This window comes from Lontra canadensis, unplaced genomic scaffold (genome assembly GCF_010015895.1).
Source record: "Lontra canadensis isolate GAN:19392208 unplaced genomic scaffold, GSC_riverotter_1.0 scaffold106, whole genome shotgun sequence".
Classification (NCBI taxonomy): Eukaryota; Metazoa; Chordata; class Mammalia; order Carnivora; family Mustelidae; genus Lontra; species Lontra canadensis.
This window is the reverse complement of record NW_022631100.1, coordinates 4,767,284-4,785,600: the sequence shown is the minus strand read 5'-3', so window position 1 is coordinate 4,785,600 and position 18,317 is coordinate 4,767,284. Positions and strand designations below refer to the sequence as shown.

Here is an 18,317-nt window from a genome sequence, read left to right as displayed (position 1 = left end):
ATGAATATTTGCTTCCTGATTTGTGAGCTCTGAGACATTGCATCCCTAGTCCCCACATGGTCAAGGGCTATGCTGTAGGAGGGCGTACAAAGCTCTGTGGGATTCTGTGGGACATTGTCCAAATACTCTAGTCCTCTTTTCTCCAACAGTGGGACTCTGACTGGTTTGAGCTCTTTCTTTGTTTAGGGGAGCCAAATACTGCCAGGGTTGCTGTGCCTAACACTCCTGGGCTCCCAACCTACAGGTCATCACGGTTGAGCCCTCTACCTACAGAATGTGGCAGTGAATGGTCTCTTAAAATTCAGTGTGAGGGTGCACAGCTCATACTTCTGCCCAGGGAAGGGAAGAGTCACAGTAAGTTCACATGAAGTGCCCAGGGTCCTCACCTCTGCTAGAGGGAAAAGATTTGGGGTAAGAAAGAAAAACAAGGCCATTTGCCTCCCAAATAGTATCTCTTAACTGGAAGAAGCTATGTCCAATACACTCTACTCTTTCCCTCAACCTAGGAGACTTAGTGAACCTTAGAAGAGCCCCCGGTATATTGTCAGATGCCTCCTGAAAGGCAATCCGTCTTAGCTCTAAGAAGTTTACATCCTTATAGGAGGAAAGGACAATAACATATCATTCTATCTCACCATGGCCTGGGAAACAGACTTTGGGAAGGTAGAGAGGGCAGAGTCAGAAATTATGTAGGAGGGATGGGTTGGGAAACAGGAAGACTTGCTCAGGACAAGTTACATGAAACATTCTGTCATTCTGAATTTCTCCTGTTTTTGTACTGACTGCTGCCTTCTTGTGGCCTTCTTATCTAACAGATCACACTTCCAGCTCTCTGCAGAAGCCACATCAGAACTCAGTTACTGCATGCATTTTATTGAAACACCCTCTGAAAGCATGTGTGCACTTCCAGGGATGAGAGATGAGAATGTGATGCTTCACAAACAGGATGTCTTTAGTGTTAAATACATGTGCATTTAATTTGGGTTCTGCACTTATCTAGGTGTGTGATCTTGTTCAAGCCATTTAACTTCTGAGCCTCAGTTTTCCCATTTATAAATAGAAGTTCCACACGGTGTTCTCTCTCACCTCCAAGTTTGCACACGCTGTGGCTTCTACTTAATTATCTCCCCCACTCTTTGCTGAGATAATTTTTCATTCTTCAGGCCTCAGCTAAGACGCCCCACTCCTCAGGAAGTACCGTACCCTCATCCTCAAAAATCAGGTTGGCTGTTTTCTCTATGTGCTCTTTTATTCCATTGTATTCGACCATATCTCAACACTTAGACACCTTGAACTGAATGGTCTTTCTTGTTCCCCTCTCCCACTTGGAGGAGCTGGAAACTCTATGAGAACAGGAACTCTGGTTTGTTAACACTCACATCCCATCTTTGTCCTGCTCCATTCACTTTTGATCTAAAGAAAGTCAGGAAAGAGTGAGCCACATTAGGTAAGGAATTCACAATTCTGAAAGTCTGAAGAAAATGTCAACAGCTCGCCGAGTGCTTATTAGCTGAGTGCGTTGCAACTCAGCTCATCAGACTGCTAGCTGCAGCCCAGTACTGTGTTTGGCACTCGGCGATGGTCTCTTTTTGGTACAGAAATCGAGCGAATGGATCTTCTGAACTGATTTTAAAGCCCAGTAGTTCCCAACTTCATGAGATTTACAGCCAGTTTTGTATATGTGAAACTACCCAAAACACCAGGAGAATTAGTTTTCTTAGCGAATTCTCATCAGTAATAGCAATTTCCACAGTTTGTTTGGCACCCGTGGTTGTAAATAATTTACTTTAAAAACTCAGCGGCATATAAATTTATTACAACAATCTAGACACTTTATCATAAGCAAAATAATGATAGCTAGGGTTCTTTCTTCTATTTATTTCAGATGCTGTCATGTCTGAAGTGCATATTCATTGTACATAGAGGTTAATAACCTAAGCTCTGCGGTCAGATGGCCTGCATTTCAGCACCCCCTCTGCTGGTCACTAACTGTGTGATCTTGGGCAAAACATTCTATCCCTCTGTGCCTCAGTTTCCTGGTCTATAAAGCTATAATAATAGCATCTGCATTCTAGGGTTATTACGTATATTAAATGAGCTAATACATGTAAGAGCTTATAACAGTGCCTGAAACCGGCTAACTACTTCGTAAATGCTAGCCATCATTATTTGTTAGGTATAAATTAAACATAAGAAAAGTGTTTTGATAGGACAACCTTTAAATTCCCTGCCAATTCTGCGGTTCTGTGTCTCTAAACCGTTCCAATCCCTCAGCATTTCTATTCAGTAGGGAGGGGGCAGCATTACCCACATTTTCCAAATAGTGAAATTGAGCCATAAAGAAACAATATATCCAGTAAGTGAGTGGCAAGCTGAAACTGGAATGTAACTTTGTAGATGTAGGTACTAGGACTCTTTTCAGGAGGTTCTGAGACTATACACTTAAAAAGCAGTGTAAGACATCCCTCAGGAGCCTCTGAGAAATAGCCCCTTGATGGCTCTTCTCTGCCACAGTTCCCTACAGACGCTCAAAGAGGTCGCTTCTCTCTCCATCTCAGAGATACCCCAGGCCGAGGCTTCCCATATATTTTTCTTACCAGCTTTCAAAAAAGCCATATTAGGGCATCAAACGAGGTGGTGACTAGATACTTTCTCGTTTCCCTGTGTTCACTGCCTCCTTTCAGCACTCCAGTTCTGGGTTGTTGTAAGTATTAGCAGAGTTCCCCCAGCTGCTGACCCTGAGTCCTCAAAGGATGTCATTCTGCCGAGTCAGGACCTGAAAGCACTTGAGACCCCCCCCTCCCCCGCCACAACTCATCATTCAAAAAGCGTTCTCTCCCCAACCACTTCCCATACCCCGCTCCACACTTTACTTCTGTAATTGTGGACAAAGAATCTGCGAAAGCTCCTGCCTTCTCCCTCTTCCTCTGCCTCCTTCTCTCTTCCTATCTGGGTTGGCCAGAAGGAAGACTGCTGTGCAGGACCCTATCTGTGCAGAAGCAGCCCGCAGGAGTTTGTGAGTAGGGGGATTGCTCCTGTGTCTGAATCTGGACTGTTTAAAAGGACTCAGGATGCTTTTCTTTTCTGTCCACTAGGGGGCCGCTTGTAGGGGGATGGAAAAAACGAAGGTTTAAAAAAAATATATCATGCTGCTGAAATTTCAGCAAGAGGGGAAAAGAGAGAGCGCGTGAGAGAGAGACAGCAAAGCAGTCCCAGGCTTCCTTGTCTCTCACGTCAGAGGCAGGAACCTACTGTGCTAGAGCTGTTGGCTCAACACGCAGAGACAGAGAAAGGCACAGACACCGAGAACGAGAGAAGAGGGGTCCCCCTGACCCAAGGAATTACCACCAGTGGAGTAAAGCCACCTGACTTTTTAATCTTATTTTTGTTGCCTCCTCTTTCTCCTTCCACTCTAGCCCTGTCAGCTTGGGTTTCGTTTCTTTCCTGGAGCCTCCTCTCTTCCTCCCAGAAAAGGAGGAAGGGAAGAAAAGGGAGAGAGGTGGGTTCTCTAGGTGAGCGCATCAGCTGGTTCCAGCCCGCACAGACAAGAATTCTCTTCACAGGAAGCTCCTCTCGCTCCCCTGCCGCCCACCCTCAGCCGGGTAAGTTCAGCGCACTTGCTCCTTCGATTTCCTCGCTAGCGTGATTTCAGCACCACGGAGAGCTATGAGATGCATTTTTGGTTCCTGTGTGTCCCTGTGTGTTGCTGCAAGGCGCTTAGCACGAAGGTTACATCTATCTTTCCGCTGCCATTGAAGCTGGGTTCTGTGTAGGGAAAAGAGAGGCGCAAAACTGTGTCTACCGAATTAAAGGGGGCCGTGGACTCTGGCCTTCAAGGGTGTGTGTGTGTGCGTGTGTGCTGTTGCATAAGATAGGTGAGGTCTGAGCTAAATTGCCAGTGAGTCTCTGTGTAGAGCTGTTCTTTTCCTATGTAGATAAGAGGGAGGGTTTGGGGAATTAGCCATACACCTTCTTTAACTCTTTCCGGACAAACCATGGAGGGAAAGTGTTGCAAAGGAAGACTGAGGGGGTTGGGAGCAGGGGTAGAGTTAAAAGTTATGCCCCTCTGTGAGAGCTTGGAAGAGGTGGCTTTTTAAATGTCAGCTGCCCCAGGATCTCTGGGTTCTTGCTGTGGAGAAAGCCCAGCCTGACCTTTTACTTTTTCTCCTGGTGGGAATCCGTGGCAAGTGGGCAGGTGCAACAGGTAAGCAGCCGGTTGGGGTGGTTTGGGGGACTGTGATCCCCTGACTTCATGGTGGTAGGAAAGTGTCAGTGTCTTGAGCTTTACAGAGGTTGGCCAATGTGGATTATACTACATTTACAAGAAGGCAAGACGTGATCCCTACTTTTTTTTTTTTTTTTTTTTTTTTGGTCATGTTTGACTATATGTGGTTGGAAAGAGGACAAAATCTATTCTGCCCTCTTTCTGCCAGTGAAAGACAGCTCAGGAGAAAGGCTTGTCTCCATATGTCTGGGAAAGCAGAAGTGAACTTGGACTGATCCTGAACTCAAAAAGGGCTTGGGGTAGTGCTGTGTTCTCCAGCAATGAGAGGTTCCACAGATGGACTCACATTGCTTTAACTTCATGCCTACCTTTTTTTTTTTTTTTTTTTTGAAAGGTACTGCTCTGTCTCTTCTGCTTCCTGCCCCTCAGAAATATGTTCAATCAATTCCCTGCAACTGCCTTGGTTTTGCCTCAGTGACACTATCTGCCTGTACCCCCCTGCTCTTCAGTCTCACTCACAACTGCTTGGGTGGGGTCATTCAACAAGTGGTATTGGGGGCTTCCTTCAATCATCCATGTTTCCCTGAAAACAGCAGCCCAAGGGAATTTTAAAGAGATGGAACTTCTGATAAGAGCAACCTTATTATTTAAACTTCCGCTCACTTTCTTGAAGAGGAGAGTCAGAATGGGTGGTTTCACTCCTTCCGATCCCCAGTGAACTCTAAGGTGGCGACTCTGTCTTTTTATTTAATTCAGCATTCTGGGCCCCTCCTCCAAACTGAACAAAATACTTTCTGCTTCTGGTTGGGGAGCCTTCTGGGTGAGAGACATATCCCTGAGTGAAATGGCACTATTTTTTTTTTTTTTTTTTTTTTTTTTTTTACTATGCTTGCCATTGAATCCAGAAACCCTGGCATCTCCCTAGAATGGCCAGAAGTGTAATGCAGTGAGCAAAATAGTGAAATCAGAGGTTTTAATGGTAGGGAAAGAGATTGAAATAGACAAAGAGCATCAGAAACCAACACTGACTCATTGAAATTTCAACTCTCCCAACTCCTCCCATCCTTGAAATCTTCCAGTTTGAGCGAGAAAGGAGATAGATTTCTGCATGACATATCCCTGATGGTTTAAAAGAAATTCTTGCCCTTGCCGTGGACCCTATCCAAAGCCACCATTTATTACTGAAGTCACCATACTTAGTGGTCATTATCTCATTAATGTCCTTAAGTTCTCTCTGAAAGAAGTGCTCAGTGTCATTTCTGGGCCCATTTAATAAATGGGGAGGCATAGGCATTTAAAGTGCTAGGCTAGAGGGTAGCAAAAGTGGAAAGGAAATAGAACTTTTGGTCTTCTAATATTTCATCACCTGTGAAATGCAGAAATGCTCATGTGAGGGAGAGCAGGATGTATTGCTCCCCGGTGGACAGATTTGCAACTGAGACCTTTTAGTGAACTCAGTGTAGAACAGTGGCTTCTCCCTGGTGAAGAAAGAGAATCCAGAGAATCTCAAGGTGTTTCGATCCTTAGGTTCTCAACCAAGAAGATGGCTGGGAGCCAGATGAAGACCTCTCTGGGCTTACCATAAACAACAAGAACTCCCATCTGGTGACCTCTAGGCTGAACTGAGATGATGCACCTGATTTCCACACTCACTTTGTCCTAGAAATCCCAGTTAAAGGCACCCTTCCAGGGCACGTTGCCATAGATATTTTGGTTTTAGGTATTTGATGAGTTTTCTCTCCTCTGAACCTTCTCTGGGAGCAGTTGCATTGAGTACTCAGAATGTGGGGAGGATGACTAGGGAACAGAGGAGGGCCGAGTACTGAGCACCTACAGAAACCCTGAGAGAGGAGTGGGAGACTGGACACAAGCCCTCCCCACAAACAAAACCTCAGCTCCCTTGGCAGCCCTAGCCTTCACCTCTGGCAAGCATTTTGGAGAGAAAACCACTGTCTTCTCATGTCTAGTCCTCACTCATGAAGCAGGGGACACTCTTCCGGGTTGCCTCTGAGATCTGGGGGAGATGAGATATGTCAAGAAAAGTGAAGGGGAAGAAAAAGTTGGCATCCTGCCCTATTCTCCACAACTCTTTTGTCTGGAGAGTGCCACTGTTACTTTTTAAAAAAAAAATTCAGATACAGTTTGCATAGAATAAAATGTATTGATCTTAAGTATTCATATTAGTAAGTTTTGATGACTTCATACACCCATTTAGCCACTATCCCAAACACAATATACAAGATTTCCCTTGTTCTTCTTTCTGATCAATCTTTCCCTCCCTCATCACTTTCTGACTTCTCTCACCATGGCTTTCACTGCTACTTTTTGCAGTGGAAATATATTGCTTAATGCGTTATTTAATAGATGTGTCATGTAGACTATAGTAGAGTTTCAAGAGAACATTTAAGAGGTCTGAGGTTATTGTTATTGGGTGGCTAAAGGAGTGGGGGAGGGGTGTAGTCCTCATCCAAGTTTATGGTCATGGGGTTGGGAAGTCACAAGGCCATTTCAAGTGTGTGAGTGAGTGTGTGTGTATGTGTGTACACATGTGCAAGGCACAGTCAAAACCAAATAGGAAATAGGGAAGCCCTTGCTGGTCTCTACTTCTGAACTGAACTGTTATTTGATGGTACAGTGCATGGAGTTGATGTTAAAATTTCTATTAAAAACTTGGAATTGAGCATTCAGGTGGCTGGTCATGAGTCATCTCATCTGGGCTCCAGGAGGGTGAGGTGAGGAAAGAGGACCTGTGTGAACTTACTAGGGAGAGTGATAAGGAAAGGTCATTGTGATAGTGCTTACACCGTGAAATTCAGCCCCATCCACAAAGGTCTTGGCTAAGGAGATTGCTGTTCCTACTTATTCAAGAGTGGCTTTAGAACCAGAGGACTCTGGGGCAACTCAGGTGCCATGATACTCTTATAGTTTCATTCAGAGATTTCCATTCCAGTCCCATCCCTGGTTTTTTTTTTTTTTTTTTAAGCAGTTTTTTTTAAGAAGATTTTATTTATTTATTTCAGAGAGGGAGAGAGAGAGAGAGCGAGAGCAAGACAGAGCACAAGCATGAGTAAGGGGAAGGGCAGAGGGAAAATCAGACTCCCTGTTGAGCAAGAGGCCCGACTCAGGGATCCATCCCAAGACCCTGAGATCAGGACCTGAGCTGAAGGCAGATGCTACCCACTGAGCCACCCAAGTACCTCTCCCATCTCTGGTTGTAGGCTAGATTGGAGAGTTTCTTCTATTTTACCATGGAGAAGCAATGAACTTATAATGAGATTTTGATGACTTTGATGGGAAAAAAATACACATATAGACACCCCCTACATAATTAGTCTTGTCACTTTGGCTGTTCAATTTTCTCCCATTCTGTATCTGTAGATGCTCTGTGTTCAGGGAATGTTGGATGGAGATGAGGCATTTTGTGTGCAATTTGAGCAGGAGGTCTTCAACTAAAAGATTAGACTTTTTGGCAGTTAATCAGGGACTTTGGCCAGCCTCAAAATTTGTCTAAGTAGGTCATAGAACAGTTTATGTGGTTAGTGGGCAAACATACATATTTCCTTCCTTCACTCAGAGACTCTACCGAGCACCTTCTTCCCAAACTCTGCTTTCTGGGATTGCAAGCCTCAGAGAATGCATCCAGCCAGCTCATTCATGGGAAGTCTCCTTCCTGAGCTGACTCCAGGCCCCAGCCAGGATCCCATAGCGTGGAGTGTAGGGTGCTAAGCCACTGGGCCGCAGCAAGTCAGAAGAGAGTCACAGTGAGGGTTTTGTAATGTCTAGGTAGAAGTTGTGCAGAAATTCAAAATTTGAATGATTTCCACAAAGCCAATTCTAGTAGATGATTTGGGAGAAGTGTAGAGACACGGCTTTGCCTTGTTAACTGCAGGCTGTGTTAAAAAAAGATCAGATGAGATTCCCCACCTAAATGGAGCTTCATCTTAAGGACAAGTTCAGTGGGAAGGGGAAATTGGAATAGGTTTTAAAAAGTTATTTCCGACGGTATATATGGATCACTACATCTTTACCTTGAAATATGACTTTGGACTAGACCTGTATTGATCTATTTAGAACACAGCAAGTAACCAGTATGTCAGTTGGCAAAGGGAGTTTAAACAGCCTTACCCTCTTCTTTTTCCCTTTTTTTCTTCCTTGTGATAAAGTATACATGATATAAAACTTACCAATTTAGCCATTTTTGAGTTCAGTTTAGTGACATCAAGTACATTTACACTGTTGTGCATAATTCTGATGCATAAGATGGGAAAGACCCAGAAATGTGTTGATAAAGGTGAGGGCTATGGCTCCCGCTATCTCCCAGTATCTCCCTGGGGTAAGACATCACTACCGTCCATCTTCAGAATGTTTCCATCTTCCCCAACTGAAACTCTATACCCATTACTCTCCATCATGCCTCCCTTCCCTCCAGCCCCTGGTAAGCACCACTCTATTTCTGTCTTCATGAATTGGACGTGGTACCTCCTATAAGTGGAATTATGCCATATTTGTTCTTATGTAACTGGCTTATAACACTCATCATGATGTCTTCAACGTCCATTTATGTTGCAGCATGTTTCAGGACTTCATTCCTTTTCTTTTAGGCTAAATAACATTCCATTGTATGTATATACCACATTTTGTTTATCCATTTATCCATTGTTTATCCATGTCCATTGATGGACATTTGGGTTGCTTACTCCTCTGCTTCTTTAATTCTGGTCAATTGCCTCTGCTTTACTCTCCAACAAAGTGGGAAAGAGCTGTCTGGTCATAGCTTCCACTAGGGTTGAAATTCTTCCCTTTCCCCTATGAGAACCACACAGGTGGTTTTCTGGAGGCAAATCAAGAAGGAAAAGAAGGGGGTTGGTTCCTTCCCCCCACCGCTGCCCTTTTCAGTTGGGTGTGATTCATGTACTCTGGCCCTCATTGTTAAGTGTACAACAGATGCAGTTCAAGTAGACTGGGATCCTAAACTCTGCTCTATTCCCCCCCTGATTACCCCAGGGAGATACTTGGAGGTAGGGGGAGACATAGTCTTCATGCTGTGGGCACATTTCTGGGTCCTTTCCAGTTTATGCATTAGAAGGTGAGACTCCATGATGGGAGAAGGAGTTCTGGGGTCAAGGACAAATAAGCCGATAGACTCATTATGGTTTTCTGAAGGATCTTAGTTCTGATCTTCTAAGGTACCCCTGTCCTGAGAACAGGGCACTTCCAAACTCACCCCCACTTGGGTCTTACAATCACACCTTATGTTTTAGCTGTAGATGATTCAGTAAAATGTTATTACCAGGATTCATGAGGAGCTCATGGTTCTTTCAGTCTGGATGTGTCTTTTTCATACTATATGGTTATAAAAGGGACAAAGAAAGAAAAGCCTCGAACACTGATACAGGGACAGTATCAACCCAGAATGTCTAATATTTGACAACAGCTTAGCAATGTCTCTGGGCTGGAATTTGGTCTTTGATTTTAGTTCACCTAAAATACATATTTCTGGGCCCTGGCAACTTGTATCTTTCTATTGCCTGATGATAACACCTGCCAACATGGAGTGAGTGCTTTCTACATGCTTCTGCCAAGTGCATGGCACAGAGAAGACCCTTAATAAATGTTTGCTGTTATTGCTAACAATAAATAAACATTTTGTATCACTTAGTGGCTAAAACACTGCGACATAGGCTGTTATCCCCATTTTACAGACACAATAACCGAGGCATGGTGACTTGTTCAACTTTTTACAGCTAAGTAGTGATAGGATTGGTTCAAAGTCTGTGCCTTAACCACTTTCTTATATTGCCTTTATCATTCCTTTGGCAATTAGTGATGGCTTTGTTAGGATTCATCTTAGGCATCTTCAGAGGAATTTCACATCTTGCATTATTGCTAAACTTTTTTTTATATACATGGTGCAGTTTTAATGAGGCAAAAACAGGGCTATTCCCATATGCTTCTCCCCCTATTGCTGATCTTTATATGTAAAAAATCTAGGTGCCTTTCCACTTAGCTGATTCTATTAGGGCTGAAAGAGCCCAACACAGGGCCTGAGATACAGCAAAACTCAATAAATCTTTCTCATTTGCTGTTGGTTCTGCTCAGCCTGAGTCTAGGAATTCCTACATTTGTTTCCCTAGTCAAATAATAACAACACCACCATAACAATACTAATAACAGTTGCTATTTATGGTATGTTCACAATGGGCCAGGCATTCTACCAGGCCAAACAATACAGTATCTTACTTGATTCTCACAATAATGGGAGAAAATAACTTCATTTAACAGAGGTCACCATGTGAAGGGCTCTGTGCTAGCTGCTGAATGTATCTTTATTTAATCCTTACAAGAACCCATGGGGAAGGTGGGCAAGGAAAGCCCCTAGCCAAATGAGAAAAGGAGACCTTGGTCATTGCGAAACTGGGCTTGAAATAGTGGACAGAACAAACAGATGGAGGGCAACAAATCTAAATTCAGAGAGGCTGAATAACTTGCCCGAGGACACACAGCTAGATGGTGGCAGGACTAGTTTTGAACTCAATCTTTTTGAAATAGAGCCCCATTGCTTCCACTGTTTTCTGCAGCTTTGGTTTTAGCCCTATTCTCCCCTTCTGGGCCACGCGTGCTTCAAGTAAGGCCTGGGGAGTTATGACCAGGAAACTTGGCTTCAAATTCCTGTTTCGCCAAGTCTGAACTTGTGCCCTCGGGCCATTACTTAACCCTTCTTAATCTGAATTCCTCATCAGGAACCTCTCTACTATCCTCCCCACACCAACAAACAAACAAACAAACACCTATAGAATCCATCAGATCATCTTTAAAGAGTTCTTATGAAAATTAAACGGCACAGAAGTACCATGTCTAGGACAGTGACTTGCTTGGTCCATGAATGGTTGAGCCACTTGCAAATTCCTGAGGCCTGGGGCCTGGGTGCAGTCTGGGGTGCTTGTGTTTTAACAGGCTAACAATTATCTGGGCTGACCTGGATTTTACATTCTCAAGTGCTAATGGTCTGGGCTGGCCCATGTTTTATATCACCTTGATTTTAAGAGCATGTGTTGGCTATTTTTTCTTCTCCTGCTTCAGTACCAAGAGCTTGGCAGACTGATATTTAAAAATATCTGAAAGCTGCCTTTTGCCAATTAATTGCCTGGAAATTGTACTGGATCAAAATTAATTTCAGCTTTAAGGAGAGACTGGATTTTTGAGCCACATTCTGCACTCAGCTGGGGGACCACGAACCTTTGGATTCTTCTTCCCTTGCCTTTCCCTCCCTCCAGATGCTTCTGCCATTCTGAGTTTTATTTATGAAACATTTTCCCTTCCCTTATAATTCTGTTTTCCATAAGAAGAACATCTAACAGCCAGCCACCTCCTGACTGGGCTAGAGTAATTGTTTGAATTTTTTGACGGTGTGCAATTTCAAAGGCTTGAGTTTATATAGATTACCTTGAATTTATCTCCCCAAGTGCATCAGGAGAGAAGCCGCCGCCTGTCTCGTGAAGAATTGTAAATCCCGTAACCACTGAGCGCCGGCATCTGCGTGGACGGTCTGTTTATCTAAATGGATTTCTGTAAAACAGATACCTTAATAAACCTGGTTTTGTCAGCCTCTCCAGCCTATACCCAGGTTGGTCGTGGGGCCCTGGCCGAGGGACAGGTTCGGGGAGGAAATTGGCCCACAGCCCCCTGCCCCTCCACCCGGCCAGCTGTGAGCCGGGAGGTAGGTGCAGAGAGGGCAAGGGCCGGGAGCCCGGCCGGCAGACGCATGAGGCCCGGAATACCAGATGAGAGCCCCGCACAAGGTCAAGTCCGAAAGGGCAGAGGCCACGCTGTCTATAAAGGGGCTGTCTCCCTCACGGTGACCAAGCGTGTGCCATGGGAGCTGGAACTTATAAACCCAGCCATAAAGCCTCCCGTTCAAAGCCGTATATATTTATAGAGATATAAATGAAGTTTAATGCTGGTGAAACTCACTAGAAAAGCAAAAGACTTCATCTGTATCTATACTTCAGGAGCAGAGCAGTTGAGGGCCTGCCGCCTTTTGCCCCCCAAGCGGGGCGGTGTGAACTCGCCCCTCCCTCCCCAGGGACCCAGCTGCGGGGCCAGCAGAGGTGGGAGAAGCAGGTCTGCGCACCTGCAAGCCAGGCCCCCAGCAACGGCGCCTTCCCCTTATCTCTGAGGGTTGTTTAAAAGCAGCGAAGAAAAAAGAGAGAACGGAAAAAGCACTGCCAAAATCAAGCGGCTTCAAACAGTCAGGAGTCCGGCTTTTAAATAAAACAATTTGAGGAAGGTTGGCTTTTTCATCCACCTCGGAAACTGCCAGATTCTGCTCCTTGGAGCTCCAGGTGGGATACGGCGATGAGACGGCAAAGCCCTCGCTGACCTGTCCCTTACCTGGCCTGTGCCCACACTTCCCACCCCCACTCTGCCTGTCTTGCCACCCCTTACCGTCCACGTGGGGCTGGCAGCGTTGTTCCGTGAAACCCTGACAAACAAGCCTTTGAATCCTGGCTTTGCCGTGTACCAGCTGTGTGGCCTTGGGGAAGTCACTTGACTTCTTTGAGCCTTACTTTCCTCCCCCATGAAATACAGTAAACAGTTCCTACCTCTCTGAACCACTGCGTGGATTAAATGAGATGCCATTATGTGGATGAAGGCCCATAATGGCCGCAGAAGGTCTTCAGTCCCTACAGTTCTCTCTTGATGGAAGTGTCCATGGCAGAAAAGGTGACTTTTGAGGGTAGAGATCAGGGTCATGTGGCTACTTGGAAGTATATTCTCCCTAGAGGCATCGCCTGAAACTGGCCGCAGGAACACGTACATAGGGAAGACCAGCAGGGACTGGCACCCTCCCCTCTTTTCATCTCGCCGCCTGCTCTTCCTGGTCTTAACGCAGGCCTCTGGGCCAGAGCGCCCACTGCAGGCACTCAGAGGAAGGATGACTGCGATCACCTCTACAGTGGGACCTGTCCCTGTCCCTATCCCTATAACTGACTCTAGGAAAAGCTCAGAGGCAGAAAGGCTGCTGACCTGGGAGTACAGTTCCCTGGGGAGCATCTTTGGGCTCCTAGGGGTGCCTTTCCAGACTTAACCCTCAGAAGGTCAGCAAAATCATGCCCACGGCATAGGTTTCGCTCCTGGGTCAGCCTCCATCCAAGGGAGGGACCGAGTGGAATATTCTGGAGGAAAGGGAAGGGTGCTGTTGATCTGGACCCTGATCTGTGCCAAGTGGGGGTGGGGAGGAGACCACTATCTGTCCATCTGTTATTAAAAACGGTCTGAGGCACAGTGCACAAGTTATTAAACGCGGAGGAGGAGTGTGCCGTATGCTCCTCCCCACCCCGGCCCCTTTTCCATTTGTATTTTATCAGCTTAATTTAGTGAAAATGAGACTCAGGCAGCCATCCTTGGAGACTGGGAGGGAAAAAAAAAATAAAGCCACCAGACGAGGACTGGAGTGCCTTCCTTGGCAGCATCCTCCCTCTGACCCCACAGGGGTCCCTTCCCAGCCCTCTGCAGCCTCTCTTCTCTGTGGTGGTAGCCCAGGAGACAGTGAACGGTACAGAGTGCTGTCGCTCTCTCTCTGTCTCTCTCTCTGTCTCTCTCTCTTCCTGTGGGCCCCTGGAGACCACATTTGACAGGCCAGGGATCCCACCTGACATCCCCAGCTCTGTCCCAGTGGGGAACCTGGGAGGAGACCCGACTCCTGCTCCTTGAAATGTTTGCCCTTTTCCTTTGACGTTCTTAAGGTCAAATGTTGTGCAAGGGATTATTAGCCCATGGCAAAAGGCTGCTAGGAAGGGAAAGAGCCTTTTCATTTCCGAAGTTTTGCGCCTCACCCCGGAGTTACACTCAGCAACTGCCCGAGCAGACCCTGCCAGCGAAGAGGTAGGAGTTGTAGGGAGTGGTTATTCAAGATGTGCTTCTAGAATGTTCGAGATCTCCTGGATTCATCAATCACCAGCTGGATCCAAAAATAACTCCATGACTATTTTTCAGTAGTGTAATAATTGCTAACACCTACATGATTAAAACTATTGCCAGGCAATGATCAAAACCTTAATAAATTTGTACAGTCACCTTTTTAAAAAAGATTTTATTTATTTATTTGACAAAGAAAGACACATTGAGAGAGGGAACACAAGCAGGGGTAGTGAGAGAGGGAGAAGCAGGCTTCCTGCCAAGCAGGGAGCCCGATGTGGGGCTCCATCCCAGGACCCTGGGATCATAACTTGAGCCGAAGGCAGATGCTTAATGACTGAGCCACCGAGGCACCCCATACGGTCAGCTTTTGAGTGAAGTATTATCCCCATTTTACAGATGGAAAAATGAAGGTGCAGAGAGATTACTTAATTTTCCTGCAGGTATACAATAAATGGCAGAACTAGGATTTGAACCCAAGAACTCTGTGCACTTACTTACTGTGCTGTCCTGAGCATCGCTCAGAAACCACACCCAGGTTCTCTGTTGCCAGAGAGACAGAGAAAAAGGGATGCAAAAAAACTGAAGAATCCTAGTCCTCACAAACTTGTCTGAATCACAAAGGTTGGTTTAAAAATAAGACCAAAGCAGTCATTATTTCTCTTGGGGGTTCAGTGTTGTCATTCTTTCACTCCCCCTCCTTTGGGGAGTCATTTCATTCTGTTTTTTCAACAAAGCCTCCTCTAACTCCTTCAGGATGAGAAAAGAATCCAGCTTCAAGGCAAGTGAGTTTTCTTAAATGCATTTTCCTTCATCCAATCTCACGAGGTGGAGAAGGTGGTGTCAATTCTCATCTATCCACAAAAGCCTCATTCACTTTGTGGTTTATCCACTTTGGGGATTATCTGGGCCACAGTTGTAACTACCCATTCACTTGTGGGCTACTTCTTTTAACTCTTCTCTGCCATTGTGCAAGATGAGACTCCCATAAGGGATTCTCAAATGATTGGTCCAGCTGGGAGGAGCACGGCAGGCAGATTTGTTCCTGTTGGAACTTCTCGTCCAGCTGTCAGAATGTAAATTGCACACCAGTGGTGGCCAGGACCACTGATGATGGTAGGAGAGACGGGTAGTGTTGGCTGGGGGCCTTGGGCAGCTGGATGTAGCCTTGCTATGTCTCCGCTCTGTAGTCAGAGATGGGGATGGTGGCAGAATGGCAGCCGAAGGAGCAGCTGGGCTGTGCAGTGGCTTAGAGTCTTTCCAACCCCCAAAATGCTCCAGGGAGTGTGGCAGACCGAGCCCAAAGGCAGGTTCATCCTGGAGCAGAAGCGCTGGGGACTGAGGAGGCTGGGGCAGCCCAGTGCAGGCTTGGTTAGAGGTTGGTGTTTCGTTCTTGCACAGAGGCTGGGCCAGGAACTTGTGGGGGAGCACACATCCCAGCTCTGGTCAGCGCTGAGACTCTATCCCAAGCTTGGGCCAATCATCCAGAGGCAGGAAGACACAGAGCTGGAGAGAAGGGCTTCAGCTCTGAAGACAGTGGACTTGAGCTTAGGTCCCAGCTGGGGTCGCTCAATCTCTCAGAGCCTCTACTTCCTTGATTCTAAGAAAAGGATGATAATACCTCTTAGGAATTTTGTGAAAATTGAATAAGGCAACATCTATTGGGCTCCTGGGCACTTTATAAGTATTCAATAAATGTTGACTACCTTTTCCCAGTAGCAATAACATCTTATATTGTTGTTGTGCTTCATAATTTTCATAATATGATTATATATTATTATATTTAGTCAACCATTTGTGAAGGTAAACAAAATGATTCTTATTAATTACTCCCATTTTATACATGGGGAAATTACTGTAGTTTGAGTGGCTTGTCTAATGTAGCACAGGTGGTAAGTGACAGAATTGAGATCACAAATCTTGAAGTTTTGGATTTAATCATTTTATAGCCTCTCCGTTGTGCTGTGATTGGGCTGGTAATTGAAATCACAAAGATCAAGAAGGTTCTCTGCCCAGATACACAGGAGACAAAATCATCTCCCATGGGCTCTACAGCATGTCATGGGAATTGGACAGGGCTTGGGGTATCTCTCAAAGGCTGTGGCATCAGGTTTTCAAGTCCTTTCATTTCTATAGTGTGTTCTGAGATGGCTCCCTCAGTAGATTAATGCTTAATGCTATGACAGCCAAGTTTCCTGTGGGCCAGATAGTCTTGGCTTTCCTGCCTCCCCAGGCAACGATCTTGGGAATCTGAGTCCCTCATCACAGCACTACACAGGGACAAGCTTCTTCCCTGTCCTACCACTAGAAAAAGAAAATAGATCCCGTGCCCACCAAGCAAGTGATGTCAAATGCTACCTCCACAGAGAAGCTTGCCCTAATAATCTTATCTAAAATAGCTCCCCTTGACTCCAAAAGCAAAGGCAACAGAAACAAACATAAACAAGTGGGACTATAAGAAGCTGAGAAACTTTGCACAGCAAAGGAAACTGTCAACAAAATGAAATGGCAGCCTAAGGAGTGGGATAAAATAATTGCAAACCCTATATACAATAAGGGGTTAATATCCAAAATATGCAGGAACCCATACAACTCAATAGCAAAAAAAAAAAAAAAAAAAAAAAGAAAGAAAAAAAAAAGAAAAGAAAGAAGAAAGAAAGGACGATTCCAATTAAAAATGGGCAAAGGACCTAAACAGACATTTTTCCAAAGAAGACATCCAGATGGCCAACAGACACATGAAAAGATGCTCAACATCATTCAGCATCAGGGAAATGCAAATCAAAACTACAAAGAGGTACACCCCACACCTGTTATAATGGCCATCATCAAAAAGATAAGAGGTAGTAAGTGCTGGTGAGGATGTGGAGAAAAGGGAGACTTATGCACTGTTGGTGGGAACATAACCTGGTGCAGCCACCATGGAAAACAGTATGAAGGTGCCTCCCCTCAAGGAACTAAAAATAGAATTGCCATATAACCCAGCTATTCCACTTTTGGGTATATATCTAAAGGAAATGAAATCAGTATCTTAAAGAGATAGCCGCGCTCCCATATTCACAGCAGTGTTATTCACAGTACCCAAGGTATGGAAACAACCTGAGTGTCTACTGATGGATGAAAGGATGAAGAACTTGTGAAATACACACCCCCACACCCACAGGAATATTATTCAGCCTTAGAAAAGAAGAAAATCCTGTCATTTGTGACAACACAGATGAAACTGAAGGGCATTATTTTAAGTTAAGTGAAATAAGCCAGACAGAGAAAGAGAAATAGTGCATGGTATCACTTATTTATGAAATTGTAAAAAAAAAAAAAAAAAAAAAGCTGAACTCCCAGAAACAGGAAGTAGCAAAGTGGTTGCCAAGGGCTGGGAGGTGGAGGAACTAGGAAGAGGTTAAAAAATAAATAAACAAAATAGCTCTCCTTGTCACTCTACCATTTTGTTTCTATTTATTACATTTATCCCCAGCCAACATATTTGATTTTTTCTTGCTGTTGGTCTCCTTCCAACAGAATGTAAACTCTGTGAGAATAAGAACTTCGTCTTACTCAACATTTAGATTTCTAGCCCGGACCGCTGTGTTTAGTAAATTGGTTAAATGAATGAACGAATGGGCCCTCATCCAGTATTTCTGTTTCTGTTTTTTTTTTTTAATTTAAAAATGCTTTTTAAAGATCTTATTTACTTACTTGAGAGAGACAGAGAAAGAGAGTGAGTGAGAGAGAGCATGAGTGGGGATGGGGTGGGGAGAGGAAGAAGCAGACTCCTCGCTGAGCAAGGAGCCCAGAGTGGGGCTCCATCCTAGGATCCCAGGACCATGATCTGAGCCAGAGGCACTTAACGGACTGAGCCACCCAGGATTTTCTGTTTTAACAAGTCGTTACTAAAGCCCTACTCCGAGCCAGGCTTTTTGTTAATGGCTGAAGCTGAAAGAGGCATAGCTCCCTGTCTTTGAGGACATTCCAATCTGGTCAGGGTGGAGGGGAAGCCATGAACGTAGGTAACTACCTCATAACATAATGAAGTGTTAATGTCTAGGAACAGCTCCAGGGGGGAAGGGGATGGGCAGAAGGACTGGTTGGGGTACCCCATTAACCAGAGAAGGAACAGCATATGCAAAGTCTGAGAGTCACAGAAAAGGCACGTTGGAAGGTAACCGAGAGATGG

The 18,317-nt window shown here is 45.1% G+C and overlaps 1 protein-coding gene across 1 annotated transcript in view; it reads left to right on the top strand.

Moving 5' to 3' along the window:
- The first annotated feature begins 3,122 nt into the window (after positions 1-3,122).
- TNR (tenascin R) overlaps positions 3,123-18,317 on the top strand; it is a 391,950-nt gene continuing 376,755 nt past the window's right edge. The window contains exon 1 of the mRNA XM_032838745.1: positions 3,123-3,602. The gene's annotated coding sequence lies outside the window, so the exon portion shown is untranslated. The remainder of the gene's footprint in view (positions 3,603-18,317) is intronic.